We start from the raw sequence: 14,751 nt of genomic DNA on the forward strand, positions 1-14,751 counted from the left end.
GAAAATTCAGAACTGTATAGAGCAGCTTTCAGAAGTCAAGGAACACGGCGTCAACGTGGACGCAAGTATCTGATGCCTTCTGGGGTTCATGGACGACCAGAGGGAACATGGTTTCACACATCAATTGTTCACGGAATCCAAGTTAACTCCTAAGAGGTTATTTTCGGTCTCTAGAAATGTAATAAGTGAGCGTAAAATGTGTTCAATATTTCTGCAGAAGATTGTCGTCGGCCTTATAGGCCTGTAGTTTGCGTGTATCTGTTCGACGACCCTTCTAGGAAATGGGAATGACCTGTGACTTCTCCTGCTCACTTGGAACACAACGTTCTTCTGTCGATCTGCCACGCGCTGCAACTAGTAAGGGAGCAGTTTTTTTTCCTTATTTTATGTAGAATCGTATAGGTGCCATCAGGTTCAAATGGCTCTAAGGACTATGGGACTTAACATCTGAAGTCATCAGTCCCCTAGAACTTAGAACTACTTAAACCTAACTAACCTAAGGGCATCACACACATCCATGCCTGAGGCAGGATTCGAACCTGCGACCGTAGCGGTCGCGCGGTTCCAGACTGAAGCGCCTAGAACCGCTCGGCCACACCTGCCATCAGGTCCAGTCACCTTTCCTCTGTTGAGAGATTATAATTTACTTTCTATCTTGCGGCCACTTATCTTAGTATTTGCCATTCAGGCGCTCGTGCGACGACCGAAAGGAGGATCCGTAGTACGATCTAAATGAAACAGTTTCGTAAAATGGAATTTAGTATTTAGGACTTCTGTCATCTTCCGTTGCGGTATCAGTATGGTCACTAACTGCGAGTGCCTGTACAGATGTGTTCGATCTGTTTACTACCTAAACATTAAACCAAAATTTCTTAGAATTTTTTTGCATTTGGGTAGATAGAATTTTACAACAGAAATGTTGAACGCTTCACGTTTGGCTACGTTCAGTTTTTGTTTGTCCACAAGGGTTCGGCTGAAGCCCTCTTAGCTTTCGGAACAGCTTTCCAGTGTCGCCGTTGAGCCACGACCATCTTTTCAATCTCTCATAACATTACTCGGCACGTACCTGTCTGAGGCGATTTTATAATACTCTTGAACTTTGCCCGTTTATACTCAACATATCCTGTGTCAGAGATGAGTAATATTCAATATTCAAGTTATCTGAGATCTGTTTCTTGTCGCACTTACTATGCAAAAATAGCTTCCTATTTTCCTTTACATTCCTATTTACACGCGTAGCTAGACTGATTCTCTGCTGAGCGTTGACTGAGGTAAAATTTCGAGCCTTTGTGTAATCTGCAAGGTTAAGGTAATTTTATCGTAATGCATTTAGCACAAGATTACACGAATCTTTGTCACAACTACCAACCCTAATCACATGAGTCTCCCATTCTACTGCTGATTAGGAAAAGATTCCACTGAATACTATAATGAATTCAGTAAAATACGCATTGTCTTCTCCATGTTGTCACTCCTGGTTCTGGGGCGGAAGGGAGGGGGCGGGGGGAGGGCTGTAAAAGCATCCGATTACTATTTTTGATCTACCTTCAACACTTATCTTCATATAAATTATTTCGCATCATGAATCTGTACCAGCTCCTCTACGTAATATCGTGTTATTTACGGCTATAAATATGCCTCCGCAACCGGCCAGTCTTTGCTACTCGTATATACGTTCTAAAATAATCCGAAAATTTCGTTGTTGCTAACTTCTGGTTTCAGCCATCTGTCTGCCACTAGAACTATGCGCGCTTTATTACCGTTTGTAAGAGACACTAATTGTGGTACCTTCCCATGCACGCTCCTGTATTTAACTGGTATTCTATTAACATTTTCTTTCTACGATATTCAGTGCTAGATACTGTAATTAATGGGTCTGATTTTCTGCTCCACCAAATGGAGGAGAGTGTTTCCATCAGGCCAAAGCCAACAAATGCAAGCCTCACGTACTCTGCTACCACACTGAGCACCTCCTGGATGTAGTGCATGCCTGACATTTTCCACCCGACTGTGGAGATCGAAAAATCTGCATCCAAGACCTGCAGAGAATGGTCTGTCTCTGGTTTTAGCCACCCAATCGGCTCTAAACCAAAGGACTGCGATCGCCCTGGGAGCGATGCTGCAATATTCTAGCTCAACTTCAACCTTTTGCGCAAGTCTAGCTGTCTTCACCGATTCAACCATCGCCTGTAGGAACCGAGGATGGCCTCTGAAAGTAGGCTGGAAACGTCGTTAGCAGTGGCCGGAAGTTTAGGAATTATAAATCATTACAATAAGCAGACAAAGAGGCATTATCAATAGACAAAGTACGCAATTAAAGCCAATACAGAAAATCTTTAAATAGTGCCTACTTATTTTTTAGCTTGCTCTATTAAGACAATCACACAACCAGCACAATTATGTACGTGTTGTATTATATTTTTAAAGTAACTTTGAGTTTTTAAACAAAATGCTGGTTATACTTGACAGAAAAATGAAAATGTGCCTTACAACGCCTTATCGGTTTATTGGTTGCACATTACAACTAAACGCTTTTTTAAAATTTTATAGAGTCTTGATGGTCTCCTATCAGTGGTGATACACTGTTTCATCTGACGAAATCAATTCTCAACATTTGTTGAGGTAACCAGGGCAAATGTAAAACATTGAACATTGTGGGATCCATTCCTACTGTTTTAGAATTGTCACCCTGTGGAATTTATCAAAATTTCTAATTTGGTCAAGATCAAACACCATTTTACACTTTTCCCTAACTAACGGACTTCCATATTCCTGGAACACTCTCCAACTTTTGGTGGATGATTGACAATTTTGACTGACTTCGGCAAAGGCTTCCCTGGTCCTAGAAGCTACCAGATTGCTTGTGACAGGCAACTGCATACAGGGGACTATACACAAAGTTAAGTCATTTATCACTTCGTTAGATTCGAGAAGTCTTTTGTTACTGCAGTTGATGATGTTCACCCTATTAGTAATGGAGAAATTTGAAGCTTAGTAAACCGCTGCTGAAGTTCATGTCTCCCATCTCGTAGGTTTTGTTTTGGAGGGGGGGGGGGGAGGGGAGGGAGGTGGATGTATATCAGGTGCAATATCTTTAATGCCAAATCCTTGATGGGAATTTCACAAAGCTCTTCTTAGTACTGGAAATTAAATTGTCGAATTCCGGAAGAACGTGTCTCTTATGACAATCTGTGTGCTACACGTGTTGTTTGCAGACAAGAGCGCATTTTACCATATTTCCAATTTTGCTATTTGACATACCTGAAGTGAATGTATCAGTGCTGCAGTAAGTATGAAGTAAGGAGCGAGCGGTAGGTTCCCATGCTGGATAGCAGAGGCGGTTCCTCTACCTGTTAACCCTCTTGGTTCTCTCATATCTCCCACTTTATTTCGTCCCTTAACATGTCTTTAAAATGCTTCTCCCGCTCCAGACTTGTTATCGGCAGGTCTTTTACTTCTTCCCTCAGACCCGCAATGATTTTCCATGCTGCCACCACTTTTGTAAACCTCATGATCGATCGACATCTTTGCATTTATCCTCCCAGGTTTCAGTTTTCCATTTGTAGATGTCCTTTATTACTTCTCTGTTCATTCTAACATCTCAATCATATTTGTCCCGGTTCTCAACCAGTTATTTTGGAATATCTTTTTTAGGTTCAATTTTTCTTCAGTGCCTTGAGTGCACCATAATGGGCGATGCTTTCTTTCTTCTTCTTGCTGCCCAGTGCTTCAAATGCTGCTTCATACATGCATTTTTAATTCCTCGGTACATATGCTCTACCGTTTCTTGCCGGCCGCGGTGGCCGAGCGGTTCTAGGCGCTTCAGTCCGGAACCGCGCGACTGCTACAGTCGCAGATTCGAATCCTGCCTCGTGCGTGGATGTGTGTGATGTCCTTAGGTTAGTTAGGTTTAAGTAGTTCTAACTTCTAGGGGACTGATGACCTCAGACGTTTGGCCCATAGTGCTCAGAGCCACTCTACCGTTTCTTCTCCTAAGTGCCAGTTGTTTGACAACTGTAATTTATAAAGAAATTGTACAGACTCTTGTTTCAAGCTATGTAAGTTGTCTACTAAATGCGGTCAATTTTCCGCTTATCTGACACACTTACGAATGGACTTCAAAAAGTAAGTTACAGATTCGTCCCGCGCTGAGACCATTGCGCAACAAGAGTGGCTTGTTCTGAGGAGGGAATATGTGATCTAGGTGCTGGGGCACAGGTAACAGGTATATCGCAGTGTGCGAATGAAATGACGCGGGAATTGGGAATGTACTCCAAAAATGAAGTTCGAAGACAGTACGATCCTTGTAGACAAGACGGCTATATTACACAGAGACTCATCATGAAGTTCTGGCGGTTTAAGGACCAAACGCAACGTAATGTCCAACCGTAGTGAAATGGTGCAAATAAGTCCGCATAGACGTGAATGATGCTGACCGGGAGAGATAGCCATCAATATCGACATGGATGGCGATGGAGGATCTGATTCGCAGCAGTCGCGAATTTTGCAACGATGAGGACGCTCTCACAGCGGCTCTCCAATGCCTCCGTTACCAAAGAGCGGATTTCCATCGTGGACAAATTGAAAGATTGGTAGCACGTCACGACCGTTTTTTACAGAAACTTTGTCACTATATTGCAAAATAGTGTCATGTGTCTGTGTCATTATGAAGTGTAGTGCAGCATTCATCAAAAGCTGCTTGGTCTGCCTAAACAATGGGTAACAGTTTTTAAGTTCCCTCGTACCCCTCTTTCTACCTGAAAAACCGCCCGTTCCAACCGTCAACTACATTTCACGCATTTACCAGCGTCTAGGAACCCGTCATGTTATGCTCTTAATGTATCACAGCATCCTCTAGAGCAGGGGTTCCCAACAAAATTTTCTCGAGGACCCCCTCATCGTCCATGATTGGTACCTTGTCATATCACAGTATCAAGTACCTACAAAAACCAAATCAAGAGTCTTTTTATACGTTTTCTATATTCGATACTTAGAAAAAACATTGACATATTCATTACTGAAAAAATATTGAGCTTACAATTTTTTCAATTTAACCATCATTGTTATTGTTAAATTTTTGATTATTGCTCAAAATCTTTGTCTTCAAATCTGGGTGTTTAGTATAACAAACTCCTTAAAAAAATAAAAATTGAGTATGAACTGAAAATGTCAGGAAAAAATTAAAAGTGTAGTACACTTGAGATTGCATTGAGTAGACATGTGTGAAAAATAAGAGATTGAATTGAGTAGACATGTGTGAAAAATAAGAAAACACTAATTTCATACAAGGTATTATTTATTGGAAAAAAATACAGTTACAACAGAGTACTCCATCACTATACAGTTAGTTTTAATTTTCAGTTCTTAATGAGATGAGTTCAAACTGACTTTTGAGCCCATTATTTCTGAAATATTCGGTTCCAAACTTGAAACTTTCAGTTGTAGTCCTTCCGTGCTGATGCCCAGAAATCTGTAATTTTATCACCGATAAAAATGTTTATCATCGTACCACAGCTGGACAGATCCACAAGTTGATCTTGCTCTTCTTCAGTGAGGCCTTGGATTTTGTCTATTTCTTCACAGCTGAAGGGATTTAGAATCCACCTGTCGTCAGGTCAGGTTCAGGAAAATCCTCTCTAAAAGTGGTGGCTAGGCTGCGTAGATGCTCGGCTACATTGATCTTGATCTGGTCAGGCAAACCCTCGTCTGATGACTCCAAGAATTGTTTTAAAGTAGAAAAGTTAGCTAGTGACTCGTTTTCTATCTTTGACGCCCAGATCTGACACTTTTTGACCACAGCACTAATCTTATCCTCAACTTTCAGGTATAAAGAGCATATTCCTACTAGAAGCGGTGACGGTAATAAGGGCTCTACTTATGAGGAACACCTTGTGCAAACGGCTCATGCGCCGAGCCCTCCAGTTAATATCGAGTTACTTCATGCCGAGATTAAGGGCTTAAAAATGGATGTTTTGGATGAAATGCAGATCTTTAAGCATCTGCAACATGATAAAGACAATATCCTTAACGACCAACTCCTACTAAGAAACAGAAAATTTTTTGAAGGTTTCGCACCTTTAATGTGTTCTGCATACTTGTAAATCTGATGATCTCGGGATTTTCACATGCGTGAGCTGATTGGCGAGCGCGGTTGGTCAAGCTGTTCATCCTTTTCTTTTTTCTTCATTTCCTTTACGATGAGGGTGATTTTAGCCCGTTGAACACCTCACGTTTTATCCCTATATCTTTATTACCACGACATCTTTAGATTACGTCTCCTCAGCCACCCCCTCCCCCCGGCTGACTATTGGCTTTAGGAATAGTTTTTAAGAGTTCCTCCTGTTGTCATAGGTAGCTTCATATATGTTTCTTTCCTAGCATAGGCAACCATGTGCGGATATTTTTAAGCTTCATCTCCCATTTAGCTCGTTACTTCTTCTATCCATTCTATTTTTTGATATACGTTGATCCACGGTTGGGAATATAAGGGCTATTTAGCCACGACCCATGTATAAACTTTCACGTATTCTTATGCGCATGCGCATTCAAGTAACTTTCCCTGTTTTGCGCATGTGCATAGGTGGCGGGTCGGGCGTGTAAGTGAGCGACCATTTGTAGTTACAGTTTATGGCGGGTCATGGCCCATCGAACATAGGCCGGTGTGAGGTGGAGGTTACACCATTAAGTTAAGTAACGGTTTAGACTTTGTACATATGTACTGTTTGTGTTTTCCTTTTTTTCGTTTATAAATGTATTGCCATGGTGTTCTTTTAATCATTGACAAACATCTTCTTAGGCACTTGTGGGTTTTATTGTTCTGAAGAAGGTGTAGTTATCTACGCCGAAACCTAGGTTAACACTAGGTGCATTTTCGCAATCGAGGCGGGTTTCTGTTTTTGTAATAAATATAGATGTCATTGTCAAAAATAAGCCATTGTAGAATGTTAATATCCATCACATAAATCGCTACAAAACAGTGTTCAAACACACTGTTCACGTGAGAACAAAGGCCGCTTGTGCGAAATTACCTCTGACTCATGCAAACAGTGTGTTAGAACATTTACTTTTAGCGATTTATGTGATGCGTATTAACATTGTGAAAATGCTTATTTTTGACGATGGCATGTATACATATCGGAGGATTTTAAAATTTGCCATGAGATGAAGCAAAATCATTTGCAGTACGACTTGAAAATGGACCAAAGGCCGAAACTGCAGTTATGACTTAAGTAAGTTAACCAATCAACGGCGAATATGATGTTCTTTAAAAAGCATAAGCAACATAGTTATTACACTAAATGATCCTGGGGTACAACACATCGATAACAGTGCTTAAATGACTGGAGAAGAAGCTGTAGTTGCTTCAAAGTCGTGATTCTTCAATTTCTCCAGGCGTATCTTATGAGGAAATAAATCTCTGGTGAACAGCCCTGTATGAGTGTGCATAGCACACAATATTTCGGCAATCGACCACGTTGCTATCATCAGGTGCGCTGATGAAGTGACTGGCGGTGCCGCTGCAGAATATATAGTGGGGCATCTAGGATTGCCCAGTCTGAAAATAGTTCAAGCCATGCGGCTACGCCTTCAGTAATAAAAAATTCACTATAAAACAATAGCTTTTTGGTTGTCTTCTTTTTTTCTGAATTTAAATGATTTAAAAAGATATTGGCTGAATGTGGTTTTTTTATTTTATATTTTTTTCCCATTCGCTCACACATTCACACCGGCGATGGGCCGGCGCCAAGTATACAGGGTGTTACAAAAAGGTACGGCCAAACTTTCAGGAAACATTCTTCACACACAAAGAAAGAAAATATGTTATGTGGACATGTGTCCGGAAACGCTTACTTTCCATGTTAGAGCTCATTTTATTACTTCTCCGGCCAGTGTGGCTGAGCGGTTCTAGGCGCTACAGTCTGGAACCGCGCGACCGCTGCGGTCGCAGGTTCGAGTCCTTCCTCGGGCATGGATGTGTGTGATGTCCTTAGGTTAGCTAGGTTTAAGTAGTTCTAAGTTCTAGGGGACTGATGACCTCAGATGTTAAGTCCCATAGTGCTCAGAGCCATTTGAACCGCGCGCGGTCCAGGTACATCGTCCGTTCTCCCGCCGTCTGGGCGCTGCATCCTAGGTCTTCTCGTTCAGAAGGGTCTGCCGGCACCGCTCTCGTTATTCTTCCCTCCTACCCCGAAGTCGGTACACTCTGGGAAATATCCTTCTTCTTCTTAATTTGGGTGATCGCGGGTTCCCACGCCTTGCTAAGGATGTAACCGCTGTCACGATTTAGTTTTGGCTCCCTTACTCTGGTCTCTATGGCTTCTTTGATGAAAACCATCTTCCGTCCTCCAAGTAAAACCAAGAGCCTTCTTGGTAGTGTCAAGAACAACCTTGGTCTACGTCAATCAGGGGTTTATCAGATACCTTGCCAATGCGGGCGTGTATACATAGGTCAGACCATTCGTACCATTGAGGACCGATGCCGAGAACATCAACGGCACACTAGACTGCAACAGCCCAGTAAGTCGGCAATCGCTGAGCATTGCCTGTCGGAACTCCACAACGTGGATTATGACCAAACCAAGTCCTGACACAGACTTCCAAATACTGGGACTGTATCATCAAAGACGCCATATAGATCAGAGTAAGGGAGCCACAGCTAAATCGTGACAGCGGCTACATCCTTAGCAAGGCGTGGGAACCCGCGATCACCCAGATTAACAAGAAGAAGAAGGATATTTCCCAGAGTGTACCGACTTCGGGGGAGGAGGGAAGAATAACGAGAGCGGTGCCGGCAGACCCTCCAGAACGAGAAGACCTAGGACGCAGCGCCCAGACGGCGGGAGAACGGTCGCTGTACCTGGACCGTGCGCGGGGCGCAGACCGCACCGACTCATAGGAAGCGTCTGAGGGAGGTGCGGGAGGGGGATTGTCCTATAAACAGGGTGGTCCGTTGATCGTGACCTGGCCAAATATCTCACGAAATAAGCATCAAACGAAAAAACTACAAAGAACGAAACTCGTCTAGCTTGAAGGGGGAAACCAGATGGTGCTATAGTTGGCCCGCTAGATGGCGCTGCCATAGGTCAAACGGATATCAACTGCTTTTTGTTAAATAGGAACCCCCATTTTTATTACTTACTCGTGTAGTAAGTAAAGAAATATGAATGTTTTAGTTAGACCGCTTTTTTCGCTTTGTGATAGATGGCGCTGTAACAGTCACAAACGTGTAAGTACGTGGTATCACGTAACATTCCGCCAGTGCGGACGATATTTGCTCCGTGATACATTACCCAATTGCGGAAAATGTCGATATCGTGTTGATGTATGGCTACTGTGGTCAAAATGCCCAACCGGCGTGTCCTATGTATGCTGCTCGGTATCCTGGACGACATCATCCAAGTGTCCGGACCGTTCGCCGGATAGTTACGTTATTTTAGGAAACAGGAAGTGTTCAGTGACATGTGAAACGTCAACCACGACCTGCAACAAATGATGATGTCCAAGTAGGTGTTTTAGCTGCTGTCGCGGCTAATCCGCACATCAGTAGCAGACAAATTTCGCGAGAATCGGGAATCTCAAAAACGTCGGTGTTGAGAATGCTACATAACATCGATTGCACCCGTACCATATTTCTATGCACCAGGAATTGCATGTCGGCGACTTTGAACGTCGTGTAGAGTTCTGCCACTGGGCGCAAGAGAAATTACGGGACGATGACAGATTTTTTTGCACGCGTTCTATTTAGCGACCAAGCGCCATTCACCAACAGCGGTAACGTATACCGGCATAATATGCACTATTGGGCAACGGAAAATCCACGATGGCTGCGACAAGTGTAACATCAGCGACCTTGGCGGGTTAATGTATGGTGCGGCATTATGGATGAAAGGATAATTGGCTCCCATTTTATCGATGGCAATCTAAATGGTGCAATGTATGCTGATTTGCTACGTGGCGTTCTACCGATGTTACTACAAGATGTTTCACTGCATGACAGAATGGCGATGTACTCCCAACATGATGGATGTCCGGCACATAGCTGGCGTGCGGCTGAAACGGTATCGAATAGCATATTTCATGACAGGTGGATTGGTCACCGAAGCACGTTCACCGGATCTGACGTCCCCGGATTCTGTGGGGAAAGTTGAAGGATATTTGCTATTGTGATCCACCGACAACACCTGACAACGTGCGTCAGCGAATTGTCAATGCATGTGCGAACATTACGGAAGGCGAACAACTCGTTGTTGAGAGGAATGTCGTTACACGTATTGCCAAATGCATTGAGGTTGACGGACATCATTTTGAGCATTTATTGCATTAATGTGGTATTTACAGGTAATCACGCTGTAACAGCATGCGTTTTCAGAAATGATAAGTTCACAAAGGTACATGTATCACACTGGAACAACCGAAATAGCATCTTCAAATGTAACTACGTTCTGTATTTTAATTTAAAAAACCCACCTGTACCAACTGTTCGTCTAAAATTGTGAGCCATATGTTTGTGACTATTACAGCGCCATCTATCACGAAGCAAAAAAAGTGGTCCAACTAAAACATTCACATTTCTTTACGCACTACACGAACATGTAATAAAAAATGGGAGTTCCATAAAAATATACAAGCTGAGTAGTCCATGCGCAATATAGGCAACATAATGGACAAGGCGAGCTCATGAGCGCCATGGTCCCGTGATAGCGTGAGCAGCTGCGGAATGAGAAGTCCTGGGTTCAAGTCTTCCCTTGAGTGAAAAGTTTAATTTTTTATTTTCAGCCAATTGTTATCTGACCGTCCGTCCGATGCGAGGTAACTGCGCCGTAGTATGGGGACGCTACACCTAAACAAACATCGAAACACACGTCAGTCGACTACAGCGCACGGAAGAGCTCTATTCCTGCTAACGAAGCTCCCAGGCTGGCAGTTGACTGTTCACTACTTTATCACATCCACAAGGAAACCTAAATCGAGCAAGATAGAAGAATCTTTTTATCCATTCACCAAGTGTACAAGTTAGGTGGGTCGACAACATATTTCTGTCATGTGACGCACATGCCGTCACAAGTGTCGTATAGGAAATATCAGACGTGTTTTCCCGTGGAGGAATCGGTTGACCTATGACCTTGCGATCAAATGTTTTCGGTTTCGTCCTTTCGTCTACCAATCGCACGGTTTTGCGGTGCGGTCGCAAAACACAGACACTAAATTTATTACAGTGAACAGAGACGTCAATGAACGAACGGGCAGATCATAACTTTGCGAAAATAAAGAAAATAAACTTTTCACTCGAGGGAAGACTTGAACCAAGGACCTCTCGTTGCGCAGTTGCTCACGCTAACCACGGGACCACGGCGCTCCTGATCTCAGCCTGCCCACGATGTAGCTTCTCTTGCGAATGGACTACTCAGTTTGTATATTTTGCTTATTTTTTTTTCGTAGTTCCACACAACTTCTTCCTGTTTTCTCGATTGATCTGTGTTCAGTTTTTCAAGGTCTATCCACTATGACAACTTATAACTAAATCTGAGGGGGGTGCGATGGGGAGGTTCCCTTGTAAGAAAGCTGCGTGGCTGCACGTTGAACTGCGCATGCGCGGACGGCCAGCTGGTGGGTGCGCGGCGCACCGGGGCGGCTTCTGCTGGCGTCTGGTGCGGGCAACCCCAGCGCCTGGACGCCCCGGCGTCGCGTCGGCAGCAGCGCCCGGCTCGCGACATGAACGCCGTGCCCACTTCCGGGGGCGGCGGCGCCGGGGGCAGCAAAGTGAGTACAGCACGTACTGCTACAGCGTCCTGGTCAACCACACAGCAATTCTGGTAGCTAGATGTCCTGAAACACTTTCAACAGCGTAAACTTATATCAAAAATTGTGCTAAGGGTGAACTTATTTTTCTGCTACTATGTTTGCATCTGTCGATCATCTGGAAAAAGAGTGTGTGTACGTGTCTGTGTTTGTGGAAGGAAGGTGGGGGAAGGAGGAAGGGTGGTAGTGGAAGGTGGGGGGTGTGGGCAGAGGAGGGGCGAACTCTAAGCGTATGTGTATGAGTGTGGACACGCATGCGCGTCGTGTTAAAGAAGCATCAACATACATACTCTGCAAACCAATGGGTAATTCATCGTTGGGGTTTTACCAACGTTGCAATCGCTTATGCAGTGCGGGGAAACGGTTGCTTAAATGCTATTCCGCGCACCTTGATTAGTCTAATTGCGGCGGCGCGGTTCCTTCCGTCCCTTTACGACGTACCTGCACCTACCTGTGAACATTGTCGCAGCATATCATCAGTAGGGAAGCCGAGCGAAACTTACTGTACTTTGACGTGAACCAGGCTGCAATTAAAGTCACTAATCTACGTTTCGGGAGAAAATTTTCACACGAAATGAAAGGTTGGAAACTTTTTCCTTAATTAATATATTCTGAAACTTAGGTGAACAAGTATCACTGCTAAGCCCGTGCTAGTCTTAACGCAGTCACTCACTATCCCTTTCACTCACGTTAGCAAGTTTATGGTGGTGTATTTCCCGAAAACGTAATAGCTACAAAAATACGTATTGCTTTTGTTTGAGAATGCTCGCCAAATATTAAGTCTGTCGGTAGCTAATGCAGTCACAGTTTTTAGCGACCGACCTGCTCAATACGCCACGCGGAATATATGTCTTTTCTCGTCACAAAATTCACTTAAAAATTCCGAAATTTCTACATACCCATCGGAATAATTATGCCGTCACTTTACCACACTTTTGATGAATTGCTAGATCCGGCAACTTATCATTTCCGTCGGAACTACTGCTAAACACGTCCGAACTGTTTCATGGCTAGGCTCCGACTCCTCTCGACAATACTCTAAGTCTTCTCTACCAATAGAGAAAGGCGCGCGAAGAATATTGCTTTACCATTGGTGAGCCAATAGCAAAACAACATTCTTCCGCGTCAGTCCGCGATTTTCATCAATAATCAATCGCAAAATAGTAAACCTAACGACTGCACTTTTTACCGACCTAATTATCTAATATGCTGAAGTTTTGTTTATGCATGAAGTTATTTACTATTGTCATTTATACCTGAGTTAAGTTACCCTTTACCATAAACTTACTTTACAAATCTATTCTACAAAAATCCCCTCTGTCCACATCCATACTTCTTCGAAATGTTCCCGCACTAAATCCCACTACATAACTCGTTAAACAATTCTCTTCATATTAACCTTAAACCACACTCACGCATGATTCATACTGCTAAAACACATTTATAACATTTTACCTACACAAAAAGACATAATAACACTTTATAAAAATACTAGAACAGTTTATGAAAAACATTCTATTACTTTACTGCACTCTAGTCGGCACAATCGAAACTAAATCAGTCCCCTGTCCAATATAATCCTCTATCGGCTGATACATAAACTACTTGCGCATCCAGTCTCGCGTCACCATCTGTCACTATCCAGCTGTGAGACACATCTCCCACTTAACCGCCTCCAAGGCAGGATCGTTATACGGCGTTACGCCTCATAAGCCTGTCTTCGCAGTCCTCCCTACGAGAGCGATTCGTAGTGGGCTAAAATACAACTCTGGATTGTTCACTTAATACTGGTTCTCGCAACTTTTTAAGTAGGTTTGAAGGGAGATAATTGGTATCTATTTTCGAGCTTCTGCTAGTTCAAGTTTTTCAACCTTTTCGTGACACTCTCCCGTAGGAAAAACAAACCTGTGACTAGTCATGCCAGCCTTCTTCCTGTACGTAAGCGTCCCCTGTTATTTCAGTTTGGTATGGGCCCCACACACACACAGATGAACAGTATTCTAAAATGAATCGTATGACTGTTTTGTGAACAGTCACCTTTGTAAATTGATTGCATTTTGCCGGTAATCTGTCAGTTAATTGCAATCTGCCACCTACTTTACCTACGACTGAGACAATCTTATCACACCCTTTCATATCCCCATAAATTTTTATACCGACGTAATTGTATAAGTCAGTGATTCCATTTGTGACTAACTGATACTAATCTTCTGCTCTTTATGAAGTGCACGATTTTTATTTCTGCACATTTAAAGCATGTTACCAATCTTTGGACCAGTCTGAAATCTTACCAAGATATAATTGGATATTTGTGCAACATTTTATAGAGAGTGCTTCATCATACAAAACTGAATTATTTGCAAAATGTCTGAAACAACCAATAATATTGTCTCCCAGATTATTAATTACAAGACCAAGGATCCCAGTATACTTCCCCTGGGCTTGGCTGAATTTACTTCTACTTCTATCAATGAGTCTCCACGCGAAATAACACGCTGCGTCCTCTCCGGCAAGAAATCCTCAAACCAGTAACAAATTTCGTTTGATAGCCCAAGTGATTGTACTTTGGTCAATAAACGTTAGTGTCGTATTGAGTCAGACGCTAGTCGGAAGCCAAGAAATTCATCATCCCCATTGCCTAGACCCCTGGCTTACAGAATATCATTTGCGAAAAGCGAGAGTTAGTTTCGCATGGCTGATATTTTCGGAAGTCGCGCTAGTTGGCATGAAGGACTGCTCAAGACACTTCATTATGTCTCATCTCAAAATAAGTTCTAGGATTGTACAATAGATGAGCATCACTGAGATTTTGCGCTAGTTTTGTGGACCACCTCTGCTGTTGTTCTTTCAGACGGGTGTAGCCTTTGCTGTCTATCGACCACAGGGCAAAGACTTTTGTGCGATGGATCTGTGGTATATTATAGTTAAAACGGAAGACATCTACATCATACT

This window comes from Schistocerca piceifrons, chromosome 6 (assembly GCF_021461385.2).
Source record: "Schistocerca piceifrons isolate TAMUIC-IGC-003096 chromosome 6, iqSchPice1.1, whole genome shotgun sequence".
NCBI classification, from domain to species: domain Eukaryota; kingdom Metazoa; phylum Arthropoda; class Insecta; order Orthoptera; family Acrididae; genus Schistocerca; species Schistocerca piceifrons.